Genomic DNA, 20,883 nt, shown 5'->3' with positions numbered 1-20,883 from the left:
AGTTCTTTATATATAATGGAGATTATCCCCTTGTCAGATATATGATTTGCAAATATTTTCTCCCACTTGGTGGGTTGCTTTTTTGTTTTGATCCTGGTTTCCTTTGCCTTCCAGAAGCTCTTTAGTCTGATGAATTCCCACTTGTTTATTTTTTCCTTTGTTTCCCTTGTCCAAGTAGACATGGTATTCGAAAAGATCCTTTTGAGGCTTATATCAAAGAGTGTACTGCCTATATTTTCTTCTGGAAGTTTTATGGTTTCAGGTCTTACCTTCAAGTCTTTGGTCCAATTTGAGTCTATTTTTGTGTATGGAAAAAGATAATGGTCTACTTTCATTCTTTTGCATGAGGCTGTCCAGTTTTCCCAGCACCATTTATTAAAGAGACTTTCCTTTCTCCATTGTATGTTCTTGGCTCCTTTGTTGAAGATTAGCTGTCTGCTCATCTTTCCATTTTTAAAAAAATATGGAAAGAAACTCTTGAAATTTTATATCATATCTTTATTCCCATAGATGCATTATTTTCTACCCTCCCTCCATAATTTCATCCTAATGGAATGTATTTTTACACTTAAAAGTCTTTTTATCAAACTCTTTATTTTACTTGTCTGCAAGAAAAATATGTGTATGATTTGAAATTAATATTTTCATTCATTATGCCTATAATGCTCGATATTAAAAAATTCTACCATAGATAGTTAACAAATAACAATCTATTATAGTCTTTTATTTAAATTATTAAACATGAAAAGTAAAAGTTACTTACTGTTCACCTCTTAATGAGACAGAAGAGGCCTTTTTTACAAATCAAAATTCAAAGAAGGTCTGTACACGCGAATTGGTTGGTATGTCTCAAGTCTCTTTCAGTCTTTATATCTCAAACTCGCTCTCTCTCCCTCCCTCCCTCCAATTTATTAAAGATATCAGGTACCTTTCCCCTGTATTTCCTATAAATTATTAGTTAAATCTAGAAGCTTGATCAGATTCAAGTTCAACTTTTTGGCAATATTTTATTTTTGGCAAGAATACTTCATTTGTGTACCCTTTTTAAACATTTAAATTTAAGTCTGAATCTGCCTTTTAATTCAAACTACATAGACGGAAAAGTCATCATCTTCGTATCAAAGGGATGGGAGATAATGGGGTGAAATAGGATTCAATTAAACGATGGGGCAAGGAGGATGGTGATTGGAACTCAAGGGATTCCCTGGGCACGTTTTAATGCTTCCTTGCCCAATAGTCCCTGGCAATGGAAAACTGAGAGAACCAATAAAGGCAAGGCCGTCAAGCACTCAGACCATCTGGACTGAAGGTCTGATCATCCGTCAGATAAAGAACCTATCCAACTGAGTCGCTGGCAGAGTGCAGGGAACATGGAAAGGGTGGTGGAAGAAGGCAGCTGTGATTACCAAGTTGGGTTTCCTGACCAAGTACAGAAGTGGGGGTTGAGGTAGGATCCTTTACCCTTACTTCTCTCTGTATATTTCCCCAAATATGAGACATAAAGAAGCAAAACAGGGCCCTCAGTACTATAATGAATGGTGGCCACTGCCATCCCAAGTCCCATAGAAGAGTAGTACTGTGGGGTGGAGTGGCATATCAAACATGCCTATGATGGTCATGGGCTTGAGTCCCCTGGACAGCTTGAGTTTCAGACACGTCTGTTGTCCTAAATGCACGCATCTCCCTAGACAAGAATTAATTCTCTCAGATGGTATAACTGAACCCTTTAAGAAGAGCAGAAATGTTTCCTGGACATAATTTGACAGATACTCTAGCTCTGTGGGTTCCATAAGTCATGTTATTGGGTTCTTTCCTTCATATCCCTTCCTCCACACATTCTTCCTCCTCTTTGGTCCTTTGGTGGCCATTCCCTAAGTTTTCAAGAGAACAGTTTGAAGATGGCTATTTTAATGCGGCTTGGTTATATTCTTAGTCAGGAGTTCTTGATCTCCTCTAGTTCTTCCTGATAAAAGTTTAAAAATCCATTCCCCAGATTGCACAAGCGATTGTAGAACCTACTGAGAATCTCAATGTGTGGATACACGAGCTAAGTATGTTTTTCAACTATTTGGATAAAATGTTTTGTAGCAAGAGGAAGATAAAGAATAAAGAGTGGAAAGGGAGATGCGGTTATAAAGGGAGTGAGAGAAATGAAGGGAGACAGAAGAAATCCGTGGTTATAACCAGTAGATCATCATTGTTCCTCAGATCCTTTTCCTCCACAGACATTTAAATGATTTCTATTTCTGACTTCATGGGAAGGGCTAAGTTTTGGGGTGTTATTAGACTACTGCTCTGGTGTTTCCAGCAGCCTACTTAGGTCAAGGATGACACTCAGGAGGGCCACCCAAAAGTGCTAATTTAAAGTGCTCGAGACTAGCTCTCAGTGCTGTCTGGAATCCATCATACTTGGCCTCACTGCCTGTAATTCCATGCCAATTACCCTTTGGAGTAATAAACACCCTGTTTCATGATCCAGCACCCCTGAGAAACGTACTGCAGTGGAGTCTCATAGCTGTCCATGCCTGCCCGCCTACTAGGAGGAGAGACCAGGTGACAGAGGCATGGAAAAGTAGAGGTAATTTGGGGTACAGATGACTGCATTCAAGGCCAGTCAGGACCGGGCTTATCATAGGCCCAGGCAGAAAATCCTAAGATTTTCCCAATATGACAAACATCGTTATTTCATAAAAGAAAGGACATTTATTGCCCTTTCCTCTGGCCCTAGATAATATTAAAAGAGCAAGAGCCTATAATCTGTGCATAAATGACGTCTCTCCCTAAGAAAAGACATTCCAAAAATTTATAATCACGCACACACTCTATGTAGATTATATTATTGTTCTTATTTTTCTGGGTCCATAAAAGGTTGGTTATAAACTGGTATTTGGATACAACTAACTTAGAGAATACAGTTATCCCTTATAGTTTCTGTGTATATCCCATAATATGATGTATAAGTGTGTCAGAATTATGCATATTAAATATATATCATATATAGTACTTAAGTACTATCTCTTAGGAGTTTTGTTAGTAAAATTATTATTGCCTCTTAATATGGTGATACCATAATATGTATTATTATAAGTTACAAGAGAAAAACATGATTTATTTCTCAATAATAAACTCATAATAGTCATAATATGTGACTCATAATGTTCTCCTGTGGCAGTCTTATGAAGCCCTTGCTTCAATATTGTAGGAAAGTCCAGTTAAGGTCAAGTTGAGTAAGGGAACACAAGTAGCTGCAAACTATTGCACTTGAGCTCATTGTGAAGCCAAAGTAGTTCCTGCGTAAGGCGATTGCTGTGTGGATTGAATGGATGCATCTCCCCCTTCTTGTTATTTTCCAGTGAGGTCCCTACGTAGGAGCCAGTACCCTTAGCTTGAGTACCACCTAACCCAGGGAGTGCTTGCTGGTCCTTTCTTTGTGTCCCTTCCTCCTGCCTTCATCCACACAGGAAGTAAATGCATATCTGGGCCACTAGGGAGTTAGATACTCTGTTGTCCCTCACTTGAGCCCTATGTGGTGATGATGACATCAGAAAATGAGATAGGACAGAGCTCAACTAGGGAGGTAAGAAAGCTAGGGTTGGTATAATGAAGAATATTCTGTTGACATAATCAATCCATCCGTTCTACCAACCATTATTTAGGGTCCCTATTTAGGAATACCCTACCCCACAACGCACTGCAGTAGAGGGAATTCTCTCTTTCTCCTGTGGGGTTTGAAATACAGAAAGCTGGGGCAGGCCTGGGGGCCATCGACACACATCCTTAGGCAGAACCAAGGTGCACACAATGAGTCTGAAACAGGGAGAGATATTCCCACACGAAGCAATAAGCCCAGGGCAGGCTGTGTGGGCTCCCGTCTCTTGGTAAGGAAGTGTTTCAGGCCGAAGGCCCTTTCTTCTGTGGCCAAGTAGGGTTCAAAAGACTGCGTGCAAGACATTGCTTTTCCCAACACTGGGCTACGTTTCTTCAACAGAATGAAGTCGAGAAACTCAGAAGACGGCCTTATGCTGCAAAGTAAGGAGTTTGGGCATTCTTCTGTAAGCAATGGAGCAGCTCAAAGAGGCCTTCGAAAAGAGGAGTTAGATCAGGGACTAACCACTGAAGACAGCCTACCTTGGTTTGAATCCTAGCTGTGCTGCTTAGTACTGTATCACCTTAGACAAGTTACTTAAACTCTCTGTGCCTCAGTTTCATCATGAAGGAAATGAGAATGATAACAACAAGTCCTAGTGTATGGGCCTTTTATGAGGATTAAATGAGATAATAGGTATGGTGTTTAGAAAGATGCCTGCCCCTGGTAACCATGCATTTTTCCAGAAGGAATTTAAGGACCGGATAACATGATATGCCATATGACTAGTTGCTTGGTGAACCATTTCATGTTTCTGAGCCTCAGTTTCTTCCTCTATAAAATGAAGAGATTGTCAGGTGCTCTAAGATCTCCTCACTCTGGTAGTCTCTGGCTGCAGTTGCAATGCAGTGACAGGCTTGCATTCGAACTGTACAATGGACCTCATCCCTTGCCCCACCCACATGAAGGCAGGAGACTGACAGCCCAAATGGAACCAAAGCTCCTTAAGTGAAAGAGCTCACCCGACTGTCAAGTGGAATCCAAAGAACTCTCAGGAGAGGCCATCCTCCAACTCTCAGGAAGAAAAAAAGCAAAGCTGTCTGATAGCTTTTGAATTTACACAAACCAGGGCTCCTCCCGCCCCTCTTTTTGAGCATCTCGAGCCAAATGAATTCTCAATGTCAGCAGAATTTTACATACGTTATGCAAAAGCACGTCACTAGACCACAGAGAAAGACATAAATAATGCAAATTGAGCATCCCTCTTAGCCCTGGCCAGAAGAAGTGGGGGAGAGGGACACCACTAGCTAGTGGGGGCCCCACAATGGGCACTGTGGCAACAGAATCTATGGGAAGTGTCCAGTCAGAGCAGGATGTTGCAAGGTAGAAATATAGTGCTTGGTAAAAGGGAGGGACAAGGAAAAATTGTGAGGAGTTGTGAAACAAGATAGGGAGGGAAATAAAGAGAGACCTAAAGAGTGGGACAGAGAGAAGACGGGCTTACAGAAGGGCCAGCATTGGTTTGGGGCAAGGACAGAAAATGGAAGAGCCACCCTTTGAATCCCGGCCATGGCATCTTCATCACGCTGTTGATTCTGTTTGAGCCTAAATTACAAAGGACTGTGAATTATACATGGGAAACTGTCTGGGCCCATCCCTCAGCAGATGGGAAAACCGTGGTGGCAAATGAAATCGGCAGGCTGCCTTGTGGAAAGAGCTCCAAGCCTTTCGTCCTCGATGCTTCCAGAGTCTGCGTGGGGTATAAACGCCAGGACCATCAGCGGGAGGTTGTTCCATCACGAACAAAACAACAGTTAAAAAAAACCAAACCTTCTCCATTTTGCAGATTTAAGAGACAAATTCTCTTTTCCAAGAAATTGCCAACTGGTTTTAATTCTTAGAGCTTGGATTGGAGTAGGTGTGAGATGAAGCTGAGAGATTTCTCCTTCCCTCACTCACAGCCCCCTGGGCACGCTGAACTACATTATCTCCCCCAAGAGTTCAGCACGGGGCACCGATGGAACAGCAGAAAATAGCAGAAAATCAGCCATCCTGGGAGTGAAGGCTGCTCCCTTCCTCCAGGAGGCACGCTGGCCAAAACTAGCAGTTTCTGTTGAAATAGCAGCTAACCATGGTTCCTTGGAGGGTTCTAGTTGAGAGATGGAGCTTAGGGAGCTCGGAGCAGCCAGCGCAGCAAAAACCGAGAGAGAACAGCAATCACCAAACAGACATGGGAAGGCAGATGGGGCGCTCTTTGGAACCACCCTCCCCTGATTAACAGGCATCTGGGGACACAGCGAGGTTTCCATATAGTCCAGGCTTTTTGAAACCATTTCACTGGACGCATATCCTAGGGGGAGTCATAACCCAGCAGACAGATAGACAATCAAAATCATAATAATCATTATAGAAACTACAATAATGATGATAATACCAGCTACAATCATAAATACAAGCATAATAAAAGCTAATGCTTATTTAATGTTTACTATGTGCCCACCACTGTGCTAAGCACTTTCCATGCATTTTCTCATTTAATCTTCACACAAGACTTTGAGGTAGATACTATTATTAGCTTCATTTTAGAGGTGACGAAATTGTGTTGCAGAGAAGAGAAATGACTTTCAAAGGTCACAGTGGTAGATTGATTGCCGAAGTGGTCACAAATCTTCACTCTTTCCTGTATCTGCACTCTGCAACGTGACTTTGCAGCTTTGGGCTGGCCTCATGGCTTGCTTTTGGACAATAGAATGAGGCTTTGCTGACAGCGTCCCAGTTCTGAGCCTAGACCTCTGACACTTCTGCTCTTTGTCTTGGAATTCTGCTAGGCTCAGGTGAATAAGCCTGGACTAGCCTGCTGGAGGTGAGGGACCACGTGGAGCAGAGGTAAGCTGTCCCAACTGATACCATCCTAGACCAGCCAGCCTCCTGCAGACCCTTGAAAGAGTCCAGACGAGTTCAGTGAGCCTGGCCCGTTTTGGCAGAGCCACCGAGCTGATCTGCTGACCAGTGAGCGATAATAAATGGTGGTTGCTTTAAGTCACCAACTTTGGAGTGGTTGTCACACAGCAATAAATAACTGAAACAATGACCCAGGAAATACCAGCCTTCCAAACCCAGTTTCCTTACTCCAAAGCCCTTTGCCTTCTAATGTCTAATCTCTAGTGACACCCTCCTATGTTCCCATCTCATTCACCCAACACCATCTTCTCCCATTCTGCCTTTCCTTTTCCAATAGGTTCCAGTAGCAGGCATTGCTGGTTGCCCACTGATATTGATTAGCTGGCAACTATCCCAACTCCAGGGGCAAATCTTCATTGAAAAAGGCAGCAACGGTGGCTGCAATCCCTTCATTGGCTATTGCACAGGAGTAAACATGTGACCCACTTTTGACTATGAAATAAAAGGGCTTTGCCAACTAGGCGACTTTGGGGATAGATTTTCTCTTTTTCTGAGGACAGAAATGCCAGAACACACTGTCTTTTTCTGCTTTTGCGTGCTGCTCGCCATCTTGCAACAATGAAGAGGATCTCCCTGAGGCTGAAGCTAACACGAAGGGTGGCGGAAGATAAGACATGGAAGAAACATAGGACTTTGATGGCTCCATAGACAGAACCGTGCTTGGGATCCACACTGTTCTTCCTTTGAGTTTTCCCTTTTGTTTAAGCCAGTTTGATCTTTTGGGTTTTTTTTTTTTACTAGTAGCCGAAAGCATCCTAACAGGTAAGAGTTCCAACCATCGGTTAAAAGGATCCAGCCATCTGGCTATTGAATCCTTTATTCCTACAAAAACCAAAGTAAAAGCTCTTTATTCCTACAATAAATTCCAGGCTAAAAGTTCAGAGGACACTGATGCTAAGTCCCAGGAGGCAGGCCCAACTTCTTGGAGCCCCGTGTTTATGAGCTATGTCTGCTTCTTTGGGCTGCCTTCAGCAGTAAGTAGCTGCCTTGGGACTCAGAGCAGGAGGACTGCAGAATGGGGGTGAAAGGAGAAGACTTTTGGGGAGTTCTGGGGAGCATGGCTGAATGTGGCCAGAGGTCCAAGGAGACAACAGATATTCAACCAATGTACATTCCTGGGGGTATTCTCCCTTCACTGGTCCCAACTCCTCCCCTGCATTCCCTTACTCCTAGGAAGCACATATTATGGTATGTGCCTTTGTTCAGAGATGACACTCAATATGTTTAACAACGGGTATGTTCAGAGGCCGACCAATCGAAAGAGAGGGCTCCTGCAGTTCTGGGGCAAGGTCTTGGAGGCCCCTGTTTTTGGATCATGGGGAAGCTGGGGGATGTTGGGGGCAGAGGAGTTTCTTGAGAAGGAATCAGTGCAGAAAGGGTGGAAGATGGATATTTGTGGGGCAGGTGGATGGGCAATCAGGACAGCGAGAGTTTACCAGTTTGGACTAATTTTTCAAAATTTAGCACAAATTTTAACAACATGTTTAGCCATACTGAGGCATACTAAACTATTCTCTTACAATACATACTACATTCTATGTGCATCTGTCTGCTCTGCCAGCCTGTGTCCCCAAGAGGCCAGAGGCTCTGAGATGCTTGCTCATTTGCACATCCCCAGCACAGTCCCCAGCACACAGGCCTCTCAACACAGTTGGATGATTGAACAGAATCAACAATACAAATCCCCGAGACCCATTCTCTTCATCTGGACCAGATTCTGAATAAAGAGGAATTTGACTGGTTACAGCCATTTTCCTCTGAAACAATTCTCTCTTTGGAACCAAGTTATGGAGAGTTAAGGTGACCTCTGACGTTCCGACCCCCTTTGCTCTGAGATAGCTCAAGATTAAACTGTCTCATTGAGGAGAGCAGATGGCAGAGGGAGCTGGAGGGAGAGAGCAGCGCCCCATGTCTTGCAGGCCTCGAGCATGCTGTGCCAAAGGCGGCCAGGCCTCTATCATCATCAGTGATTCAACAGTTCTCATTTGACAGAGAAAGGGCGCAAAACCCTGCCCCACACAACCTTGCCCTGGGGAACTCCTAAAATAAGCCTGGAATCTCAGGACTTGGACACTGTCTGGTTCTTGAAGGCACTGCTGTGTCCTACTCATCTTTCTTTCCCAGACACCATGCATGGCAGGGGCGCAGGGGCCATTTGCTGAGGGCCCGAGTGAGGGAATGAATGAATGAGTGAACGAATGAATGAGTGAGGGCATCCTCCTTTGCAGGTAGTTTTGGTCTAGAAAACATGAAATGAACTTTGGAGTCGTATTAATTTGAGTTCACATCCGGGTTTTGTCACTTAATGGCTATTGAGTTCATGCAAACTCCTTAACTTCTGTAAGTTTCTGTTTCTCATGTACAAATAGGCATAATAAAACCAACGTCAAGGGCTCACAACTCATGTAAAGGACCTAGTGTAACACCCAGAAGTGATCAATAAATTGTAACTACTTCTCCTCTTCTATCTTCATTTTCTTCTTTTTCTTCATTGTTTTAATATCTTCATGATCATTCCTCTTCTTCAACTTACTACTCAAAGATACTCTGTATGTTTTAGATATGCCTGGTTTGAGTTTCTTTACCTAAACAATGTCTGGATAAATCAGCACATAAATGGTCTCTCTGAACAGTCTTCGTCATCGTTTATGGCCATTTCACTTCCAAACACCAAGGAGGAAGATTCTTTTGAAGCCAGCCCATGAAAGAAGGTACCATGCACATGCTGGGGGGATCTACTTTAGCTTACCTTTACTGAGCACTCCCAGCGTGCCAGGCACAGTGCAGAGCTCCTTCGTATCCTTGCCTGACTCCTAATCTCTACCACAGCCAGGGAGGGGGAGGGGGAGGTCATCTTTATTTTATAGATGAGAAAACCGAGACTCGTAGAGGTTCATTGATGAGCTCAAGGGAATGCAAGTAGCAGAACCAGTATGATGAACATGAAGGGTGTCTCCCAGCAATCATCCCTTCCTCCCCTTGGGTGTAGCATACTTTTGGTTTTGGCACCATCAGCTTCAGCTCTGTCTCCAGCTCCAATAAGTGCCTCTAATTGGTTTAAACCAACCAGGTAATCCTATCGCTTTTGCACAGTGATTGGCTCAGATAAACCAGACTGTAGCCAATCAGTGTAGGGCATTCTGTTAGCCAATCCCACTGAAGTGACTGACTTTCCTTCACTGGGTAGGGGGGACCAGTTCTCCGTCTTCTTCCCCTGCTGGCCCCTAATGAGGAAGACCTGATTCCAGCCTGCAGCCGTCTTGCAGGTTTGAGGGTTAGGGAATCAGTCTGAGGAAGAAGCTGAAACAGTAGAGTGGAGAGAAGAGCCACTGATGTCCTTAAGCCCCCGGAACAACAAATTCAGAAGACTGGTCTGCTTCTGCTCCAACATGAGCCACTAAATTTCCTTTGCTGTCAAACCAGTTTGACTTGGTTTTTCTGTTACTTGCAGTCAAAAGCATTCTTAAACGACACAGCGAGATTCAAACTCAGGTCTGTCTGACCCATGCGTGATGCGTACCCCCTCCCTTACACTGCTTTCTGCTTCTCTAACTGACCAACTGGACACTCACAGCATTATCAGCAGCCAGTAGCATCGCTGAGTCTCTGCCAGGCTGCAGCATTTCTGGGCACTTAGTTCTCTGGCTGAAAGGGAGAAGGCCCAGGAAGTAGCCAGTGGGCACATAAGGCCCCTCTGTCAGATTAATGACTAGAGGCCATTAGAACAAAGCTGATGGCTATTTCTAGATACAGGGGAATGAAAATCTCTTCTTGGGGTGACTCCAGCCAAGGAAGGTCTTAGAAAAGGGCAGACTTCAGTGGGGACTGGAAAAGCAAAGCGACGGCTGCCGTGGCTGCTCCTCAGGCCTTGACGTGTTGAACGTGGAAAAATGCTAACCTCCTCCTCCTGCAATCTAATCTGTACAAGTGCTTAGAAAGGACACTGCGTTTATCAAAGCTGGAAGTGCAAAATATTAAAGAATAAATCACTGCTAGTAAAATCGTAGAGCTAACAGGAGATCCATTTGAAAAGACCGTTAGCAAAGTCAATTGGAGGCACGTTCAATCAAGCTTTGAAATCATGAAGGCAGCTTCAGTCACATGGGCTTCCTTCTAGTCAGCCAAGAGGATTCTAGAATTTAAGGCTGAGAACAGCTGAATCCTGACAGCTAGGAATTAGGTCACTAGAAATTTTAATAAAAATGTTTAAAAGAGATAAAAGAAAATGCCAGCCCAAGTAGCTGAGATCAAGAGCATGGTTTTTGCTTTCCTTTTTCCTGGGCTAGGCCTGCCTGGGTGAACCCACGATGAGGATTGCTCTTGGCCTCCACCTGCAGACCTAGTCATGCCCAAGCTCCTAAGCCCAGGTAGAAAATCAGTTTCTCAGACCTGGGGTTCAGATGACTCTGACAATTAAGAACCTTCTATCTTGGGTCTCAAGTCTCCCCGACTGCCTGCCATTGAAGTACCCATGCTAACCTCAATGGGGAGCATCCAACCATCCTGCTTGCCCAATTTGAGCCTTGCACAGGACTGAGCATCCTAAATCCTCACTGGTCAGTTTCTTTGTCCAAGCCTCCAGCCTCAAAAAAAGCCAGATGTCTTTGCTCCTTGGGCTGACCCACCCTACCAGTGTATAGTGCACATCCAGGGCCAGTCTCTACAGCCCTGTTTCCCCTGGGCCTCCAGGGTAGAGGGTGCCAGGCCAAGACCCGGCCCCTTCCTCTTCCCACTTGTCCCATACTATACGAGGGAGATTGATCCTGACTCATTTGTGTATTAACCATTATTTTTTAATGAGGCAGTATAGCATGATGGTTTAGAGAGCAGGGTTTCTCTAACTATCTGTGGTGAATTACCAGTGTTTCATACTTTCAATCTATCACAGAATAAAGTGTGGGCTCCCTCTGCATATCTGCTTGCAGCTCATACCCAATGTGATTCACAATGCAAATTTGACAGCTCCGAGCTCATCTACACCCTACTCAATGAGATATGCCCACATATGCCCACTGACCATGCACTTGGATATCATGGAAATGTCAAATTATAAAAGATTCCCAAAGCTTATTTCCATTTAGTTTCTATACTTATCTTGTCACAGACAGGTAACGAGTAGTTCGCACCTGCAGTTGGCATTTTGAGTAACATTGATTTACAACAATGGTTCTCAAAATGTGGTCCCTGGACCAGCAGCAACAGCATCACCTGGGAACCTGCTAAAATACAAATTCTTAGGCTCCCTCCTAGACCTAAGAAGTCATAAACTCTGGAGATGGAGCCCAGAAATCTGGACTTTTATCAGCCCGCCAGTCACTGTGTGGGTGCATGCCAAGTTGGAGAGCCACCACTTGCGCAGCTGGACAGGAGAAAGAGCTAACAACAGGTCTCTCGGGAGATTTCTTCTGTTAGAGCCATAAGTAGCATTCAAAGGAAATGGTTATATCTGTCTTAGTGACTAGTGAGCTCAATTTTTTAAGCTTTGAATTGTATTTGCCCTGAAGTCAATGAGTAGTGCATTTCACAGAAATATCCTTATATACTCATCTTAACCGAGCCCACAATTTGGGTTTCCAAAGTTAATCTTTAACACATTGAAGAGTGAGTGGGCATTTTAAAGCTTCTCCTCACCCCATCCTCTCTTTTGCACCATTGTTCAGCATCTCTTCAGTAGCACACACACAGATGCTCAGAAGGAAGGAACACCAAGGGAGGGAAGTAGAGGCTCCCTGACAGCAAGGATCCTGGAGCCCTCTCTGTGTGTTTCCAGCACCTGGTCATCATAAATGCTCAGTCCACCTTACTGCAACGGATGAGTGCATGAATGAACAAATGGAAGAATGAAATCTGATGAGCCAGAACACTTTGTGAAAGGATGTTCTGATGAATTGAACTTTCTGGTTAACTGGCATGCCCTTTTTGCTCTAGTTCTTATTTTTAAAACACTTTCTTGAAAAAGTACATTTTGTTTTTCATCTAGTTTGAGAGAATTTCTAGTAATTGCAACACAAATGCCACCTGACCAAAAGACAGGGCTGTTTAAGTCTGGTGCATCCAAATTGCATGTGTCCTAAAGGGAGAAATTGACCAAGTTTCTCAGGTCACATAAAATAGAAAAATTGAGAATTTCGTTTTGAGAATTTTATTATGAAGAATGGCTTCTATTGCAAATCACATGCAGAGAAAAGCAAATAGAATTATAGCCCAAGAAGCATGGCAAACATATGCCATTATTTTGGAGGAAATATTTATTTTTATTATTAATGCTTAAATTAAGCACACCCACATTTGCCATTACTATGAGCATAATTGATAAAATGGTTCTATAACAAGCTCAGGGTTGTTCAAGCAAGATTTATCAAACAGAAATAGGAAAATTAAGCAAGGAAAATCATATAATGTAAAGAAAAATTTTGAAATAAAAGTGAAAAATATCCACCAACTGGTTGGCATACACGGGGCCAAGCAGCTGGAATGATGGATTCACAGAAATTGACTGATTCTTTGGCTAAAATTTTATTGGCACAATGCTAAGATAGCCCATCAATTTGAACTGTTCCATCCTCAATTGACTGAATTGACCAGTCAGCTGGAGTGTCTTGAGAATCTGTGTGTAACATGTGTATCTTGAGTACGATACCTTGACTCCTTAGGAATATCCTCAGACACGTACCACTCCTACTTAATGGAGAACGAAAGTTCTATGGCAATATAAACGCAAGGATACGTAGGAGTACCAACAAGAAAGTTCCAATATCTGGCTCAGAATCCCCATTATGATCCAGGCCAGCTCATACAGGAGAAATTGACGGTCTTTTCTAAAACAAAATTTTATTTTATTTTTTGAGGAAGACTGTCGCTGAGCCATCTGTGCCAATCTTCCTCTACTTCTGTATGGGACCCTGTCACAGCATGGTTTAATGAGCGGTGTCTACGTCTGCGCCCAGGATCCGAATGGGTGAACCCCAGGCTGCCAAAGTGGAGCACGTGAACTTAACCACTGTGTCACCAGATCAGCCCCTCTAAAACAAAATTTTGAAGTGTGCCCTTTAAATTTTAAAGGGTGATGTGAGTTCAAATCTTAACTCTCCCTCTTTAGCCTTAGAGTTGCGCTCTGTAAAATGGGAATAATAATGCAATCTGCCTCATTGACTTTTTTTTTAAAGGATTAAATAAGATAGTGCACATCAAGCACTTACTGTCATGCCTGGCACTTAATTAATATTAGTCATTATTATTAGTTACTCTTCCTCAAGCATCGAGCCAAGAGCTTTTGTTGTTTTTCCCAGCAACATCTCTTTGGTACGAGATATTTGAGCTAACATCCAAAGTCAGAGATTAGATCCCTAATGGCAAACTCTTCACACCAGTGCTGAGTTAACACCATACTTTCTGAGCTGGTTGTGAAGGAAATGATGCTTTTCCCGCCCAAAACATATCATCCGTGGAAATATTCCCATTGATGGCCATGAAGTCAAAAAACAATAGTAATAGAAATAGTGTCAGGCTCTGAAAAGAGGACAAACTAAAGAGAATTCCAAATTCAAGCCTGCCAAGTTTTCCCTTATTTGGAAGTAGCCTATATGAAATTCTAGAACTCTCTACAGGTCACTCACAGTCTGTCCATTAGCTTTCCTGTTTGCTGTCTTCTTGTCTACTTACATCAACTCTTCTTAATATTTAAGAACTTCGCAGGAAATTCAGTTTTAAAAAGACAGCAAAGAAGCTTTGAATTGGCAAAAGCTTCACATTTCAGAGGTGATACTAATCTAAAGAAACACACTATTATCTTAGTAATTTCCAATTGTTCCTGGAAGCATTTTACTGCGGAGACCACTGCCAGCTATTAAGTAGAGGAGACTCGTTTTGGTTGCCAGAATTAGCTGAAATTAAGATCCTTTGACATCTTCTAACAGAAAAAAGTCAGTTTCAATACAAACAATTCGGAATTTAATAGATTGTGACAGGTTATAAAATTCTATGCATTTGAAAGAAAAGCTTTGCTGGTAGAATAATGTGTTTCTAATTTACACATAATAGACCCATGAAGCTATGACTAGGAGGACATTAAAGTAATGAGGAAATTCCAGCTATAGACACTTTCTGTAGAGATCTTAAAGATTATGATTAGGGCAATCATTTTCCCAAGTGCCTTGTAGAGCTAAAGCCAAAGTGAAGGTGGCCAGCACAAAGAAAGGAGAAGGGAAAGGCAAGGGCCTCAGTTTGGAGGGCAGAAAGTGCATTTCTGGAATAGCTGCTCAGCCCAGGGTACAGGATTTTATTAAACTTATTAAATGCTGTATCTATTGAATGCCCACCAAGGCCCTGGCACTGGGTGCTCGCCCATGAACGAGGCAGAATCACCAGTGACATGAGCAGTAAGAAAGGCAAAGTGAGTTTTGTGGATAAAACTCTTCCCCAATGAAAAGAAGAATTCTACTTCTCCTTGATTCTTTGTCCTCACAGTTGTCCAGTCAAGCCACTCTTGTCCATCCTACTCATGATTAACACAATACAAAATGGATCCATCGAACACTTTCCTTATTTAAAAGTCTCAATGCTATTATATTATTTTAAATGTGTACTAAATGGCAAAGAAAATTTGGAGTGTGTCATTTGATATGACTTCGGGTAGCCGTTCTCATATCACAAATCGATACAGAGATAGGGAAAGTGGCTCATACAAAACAGCAGAGAACATGCTGGTAATGAAAGGCACATACTTCACTTGGTTGCCAGTTAGTATCTTCCTGCCCTTTTTTGAGATCAATTTCTGAGGTATAAGTGGATATAACCTCAAAACTTGCTTTCTGCCTAGAAAATGGTTGGAATCTTGTTCTGTTATTGCTTCTTCTATTGTTTATGTTCTGGGTACTGCATCTAACATATTACAGGTGGTCAATAAATACTGACAACCCAGGTGTTAGGAGATCTGGCAATTTTGTTCTTTCTTAAAAACTTTCTGCAATAAGAGTTTCATGGCTCAGCTTTTTCATCTCTCTGTCTTTCAAAAAAAATTTTGAGCACCCTCTCTATGCCGGGCCTGTTCTAGGCACCGGAGAACAAGATCCCTGGGTTCATAGAACTTCCACTCTAGGAGGAGAGGTGGGGAAGTGGGAGATAGTCAACTCAGAAAATAAGATAATTCTCCATTGTGTCTCACTTTCCTCATGCGTCATGTTTCAGCTTGTTGAGCTCTCCCCTCTCACCAGTGAGGCCTTTCTTAGCCTTAGCTTTATCTGAGTATGCAAAGAAAAAAAAAACAGAGAGAGAGAGATTGCAAAGAAGCTGGTGGATGTCGCCTCTCCCCTACAGCTCTGCCATTGGGCCAGTCTGAGAAGATGATGGATTTACAGTTTAAAGATCACCATAGAACCACAGAAGAGTAGAAAAGGTCCAAATAAAACACAGAAATGCTGATGCCAGCAGCTTTGCTCCCCCAAAGCCCTTCTCGTCCTGACCCATTCAAGAGGCATGATGTTTAGTTACAAGATACTGTTTCCTTCTTTATCCTCCATAATGAGGAGTATGTTTGTGACAGTAAATAGCTGGGCACTCAGGTCAATCCAGCTAGAGAAAACAAACCCAGCAACATTGTTTAGTATCAAACAGAAAGATAATTTTTTTTTTTTAATCTTTCAGCCGGTTTGTTATCTTGGAGTATTCTGGAATCCATTTGGCTAAAACTCAAATTTCCTTCAACAAAGAATATGAAAAGATTTTTTCTCATCCCTCTCTGGTCATTGTGCCTCAACCATTAATAAAATTTCCAGAACTAAGATCAAGAGTCATAGTGGCGGGGCTGGCCCAATGGCGCAGTGGTTAAGTTCGCAAATTCTGCTTCATCGGCCTGGGGTTCACCGGTTCAGATCCCAGGTGCCTAAATGGCACCGTTTGGCAAGCCATGCTGTGGTAGGTGTCCCACATACAAAGTAGAGGAAGATGGGCACGGATGTTAGCTCAGGGCCTGTCTTCCTCAGCAAAAAGAGGAGGATTGGCAGCAAATGTTAGCTCAGGGCTAATCATCCTAAAAAAAAAGAGTCACGGTGGCCCCATTTATTTAGAATGTACCACATTTTTCACTGTATTCACTGGAAGTTCTTATTACAATAACATAAGAATTTCCTCATTACAGGAGGACTAGAATCTGGGTTTTTTGCTGTTCTCAGGATCCTGAGGACTTGAAAACTTCCACTCCACTCACAGTGAAATCACATTCTTCTGAAAGAATTTTGGACACAAACTTGGGTTGTTGGGTAATGAAGGGTTGAAGTTACTAGTTCTTCACTGTGAAGAAATAGCCCTGGTTTGTGGTTGGAAGAAGAATAAGCTATTGTCACTGTTTGGGCTTCTGGAAAAGTAAACTCCCCGTAGACTGAAATTTGGCTTCCAGTCTGTTCTGTGATTTCTTTCAGAGGAGACCCATGCCCCAGATAATCATATCCACTTCCCTGCAGAACCTCTCACATGGAATTTTAGATTTGGAAAGAATCTTAAAGGTCATTTGGTTGTATCTTCATCCCTCCCAAATCTAACAGTTGTGTTTCTTAAAGGACCAAATGTAGTTACAAATACATCACCAGTTTGTGATACATGAACAATGCATAGCACAGATGTATGCAGTGAGATTCATTCATAGAATCAGCAGAGGAACATAAAGATACAAACAAAATTGCAAGTGACCGACTGTGTTTCAGCAACCCATGGTGTGGGAGGTATTTGCCCAAACTGGCTGACTCTATCCGTGGCTTCACTATGACAATTAGAAGAATAAAACCACCTTCTTTTTAACAGAAGTTCCCAGCCAAGCGTATTGATATCCCTTGCCGGCATTTCTCTATAATCCTTATTTCTTGAAAGCGCCAATGCAGTTTCTGAAATCTATCAATCAAAGTCATTATTTTGAAAGTAACATTTCCTTTTGCATATGTACTTTAAGCATGAGTAAATTTGTTTAATATTAAACACATACCTATTATCTACAAGGTACTTAAAAGCAATTGAAATGAAATGCCTCAAATGGCTTCCCATCTAGTAAGGATTACAAGAAGTCAGAAGGGAATTTTGCCAATAGTTTCCAAAGTTGTAAAAACATACATGCCCTTTGACCCTGCAATTATACTTGTAGGAGTTTATCCTAAAAATATGGATTATAACCAAAAAAATGGGAAGTAATCCAAAGGCCCAATACCAGGTGTTAAAGGAATTAACACCAGCTTACTGTAACAAATAACACCAAATCTCAGTGGCATAACACAATAAACAGCTTATTTTTTGCTCATGACACAGCTGCAGGTGATTGTTGGCGGCCTTCCATGTCCTGATTTAGGGATCCTGGCTCTTTCTGTCTTTTAGTTCTACTGTCTTTTAGAACCTCAGAGCCCTCATCCAGATCCAACAGATGAATGAAGAGGGAGAGAGCAAAGAGGAATGCCTGGATTTGTTGTGGGCTGGATATGGCTTCTATCATTCTGACCACATTCTATTGGCCAGAAGTTGGTCATGTGGCCACAACTAACTGCAAGGGATGCTGGGAAATGTAGTCCTCCACTATGCCCAAGAAGAGGAAACAGGATTGGTGAGCATCTAGCCGATCTTGGCACATTCACAGATTGACTAAATGAAGTATGGTCTATCCATAGACAGGACACTCATGCAGCCACTAAAAATGAAACAGTAGAAGAATATTTAATGAAGTAGAAAAAACTTATGCTGTATTATATGAAAAGGGCAGGCAACAAAACATTTAGGTTATAATTGTGACTTTGTCAAAAAATGTATTGTGTTAAAAAATATATATTGATAAATAACAATCCTAGAAGATAGACATTAGTGTTTCTTCCTAAGTGGTGGCATAAAAAGGATTTTCCTTTTCTACCCTGTGCTTTTCTATATCTCCCCAATTTTATACCATGAACATGAAATACATTTACAATTAGAACTATTATTAAAAATAACTTTACCTTAGACGAGCTCTCCCCAATAGAAATATAATGCAAACCATACATGCAATTTTAATTAAAAATAAAAAGAATCACATGAAATTAATTTCAATAATATATTTTATTTAACTTAATATGTCCAAATATCATTTCAAAATGTAATCAATTTAATTAAAATTTTTAAAAATATTTAAAGATAAAAATTAAAATATTGAGGAACCTTTCTAATGCTTCTTTTTATTTATACAGAATCTTTGGAATATGGATGTCTCTTACGACTACAGCAGATCTCAATTTCAACGAGCCATGTCTCAAGCGCTCGATAGCCCCACGTGGCTGGCGCTACTGTATTGGAGAGCATAGCCGAGGGTGAGAGAGCTGGTAGATTGGGCAACAATCTGAGGTAGCTCAGAGAAGGATGATGTTGGGAAAAAGTGGGGGCTGGGAAAAGCTTTGTGAAAGAGGTGGCTTGGGAGCTGAGCCTTTTGGGATAGTATTACCAATACCGTTGATGACCACAATATTGATAACACCTCCGTTTGTGACGGGGTTGCCATACGCCCGGTCACAGTGGTAACCACTAGGAGTGGGTAGAGAGGAAGAGATGGACTTTGAATATGGAAAACACAGGTAGCCTTAAAAGCAGACACCTGGAGGAAGGTCAAGACACTTGCTGGTATTGGGGTGAAATTAGAACAATTCAGTGTTGGACTCTTGGGAAAATAGCAGAAGAAAAGACAGGAAGGCAGCGTGGAGGCGAGTTTAGAAGCACCTTGAATGTTAAGGGAGAAACTTTATATGTAGTTCAGTGAAAAAATGTGGTAATAATAACAGAAAACTCTCCCTAAGCACCTTGTGGTAGGTGCCGTTCCAGTGCTTACCATGCATTAACTCACCACGAGATAAGTACTCCTATTATCCCCTTTTTACAGATGAGGAAATTGAGGCAGAGAGAGGTTAGGAAATTTCCCAAGTTTACACAGTGTGTAACAAGGTTTGGCAGAGCCTGGATTCCAACCCAAGTATTTCTGGTCCCAAAGTCTACTCCCTAACCACTCACAAAGGCCACAAGCTTTGGAAGCAGAGACCCAGATTCGTGTCCAAGGCTCTCCACTCCCTCACTGGGACTTGAAGCGGTTCCCCGGACCTCCAGGAGCTTCAGCTTCTTCCTCCACGAAAGTGGGCGTGTCCTGCCCATCTGAAGTGTCATGGCTCAGATGTAGTGACACTGGGCACGGACAGCAGCAATTATACTGTCTGGCAGAGAGTAGATGCCGGTAAATGTCGACTGCCCTGCAAAATGCCGTGGGGAGCCATGTCAGGCCTTCAGGCAGGAGAGGGGGATGATGGGGCTCACACTTTGGGAAGATTTATGCTGAAAATACCCGTCTTCCCTGATTACTCTGCCAGATGGATTGGAGCTTGGAGAGACGTGTTAGGAAGATATTGCAATAGTCCAGATCAGAGGTACTGAGGGTCCCTGCTGGGGCAGTGGAAGGGAGAGTGCAATTGTATTATCCAATCATAGGGTATTAGAACCATAACAGGCCCTATGGATCATAGTCCAAACTATCCTCATTTTATAGAATAAAAGAGCCAATATCCAGACTTAAATGACTCATCCAAGGAGAAGTCATGCAACTAGTAAACTTCTTCTATTTTCCTCTTTCACTGTTCTTTCTTCAGCCCATAGCCAATGCTGATGTTAGATATCAGCACCAAAATTTTCAACTCTTAATAAAATCTAAGTATCTCAGTTTTGTCAACTCTTAATAAAATCTAAGTATCTCAGTTTTGTCTAAATCACGTACTTTCTACTCTTCAATAGCATCCATGGACATTAATCCCATTTAATCCTGTCAATGGCAATGCTCCCCAACACCCAAGGAAGATGGGTAGACTGGAGCTAGAATAATTTCACGCTATAGATGGGTAAACAGAGGCACAGGGGAAGATGACTCATTTCTGGCTCAAATCCTCTCACATTTACTTCTAAATTAGTTTTTACAAAATTAAAGTTTATTTTGGCTTTGAAATGTTACCAAAATGTTCATACAGGGATGGTATTCACAAAATTTCATGTTGAGTAGAATTTCCTGGGGACAAAAAGTCTTAGATCTTTTAAGATTATTCAGATTTTAAAGCTTGATGATTATGGTTTATTTGAAATTATGTCCAAAAGAAGACTACATTGTGTGATAAACACGAAATGAGATCTTTGTAGTTCTATTTTAAATACAGTGAATGAAAGTATATCTTGCCTAGAAAATATGCTGAGATGCGATCTCTTTGTCTCTCATCAAAGTGGAGAAAGGAAACCAAACAGGATGCTTATGGAAATTAGCTTTTCTGAAGAATGTTAAATTCTACCACAGGAGGGCGCAGAAAATGTCA

The 20,883-nt window shown here is 42.1% G+C and overlaps 1 long non-coding RNA gene across 3 annotated transcripts in view; it reads left to right on the top strand.

The window, feature by feature from the left end:
• LOC124244166 (uncharacterized) overlaps positions 1-20,883 on the top strand; it is a 58,692-nt gene that overhangs the window by 20,637 nt on the left and 17,172 nt on the right. The window contains exon 5 of one of the 3 annotated variants that reach the window (XR_006889902.1): positions 17,919-18,119. The exons of 1 other annotated variant lie outside the window; for it this stretch is intronic. This is a non-coding gene — a long non-coding RNA (uncharacterized LOC124244166). Of the gene's footprint in view, positions 1-17,902; positions 18,120-20,883 lie in introns of those variants that run through there. One more of the 3 variants, XR_006889900.1, reaches the window with a different exon arrangement.

Source organism: Equus quagga, chromosome 8, assembly GCF_021613505.1.
Source record: "Equus quagga isolate Etosha38 chromosome 8, UCLA_HA_Equagga_1.0, whole genome shotgun sequence".
NCBI lineage: Eukaryota > Metazoa > Chordata > Mammalia > Perissodactyla > Equidae > Equus > Equus quagga.
The sequence above is the reverse complement of the archived record's forward strand: the minus strand, read 5'-3'. Positions and strand labels throughout refer to the sequence as shown.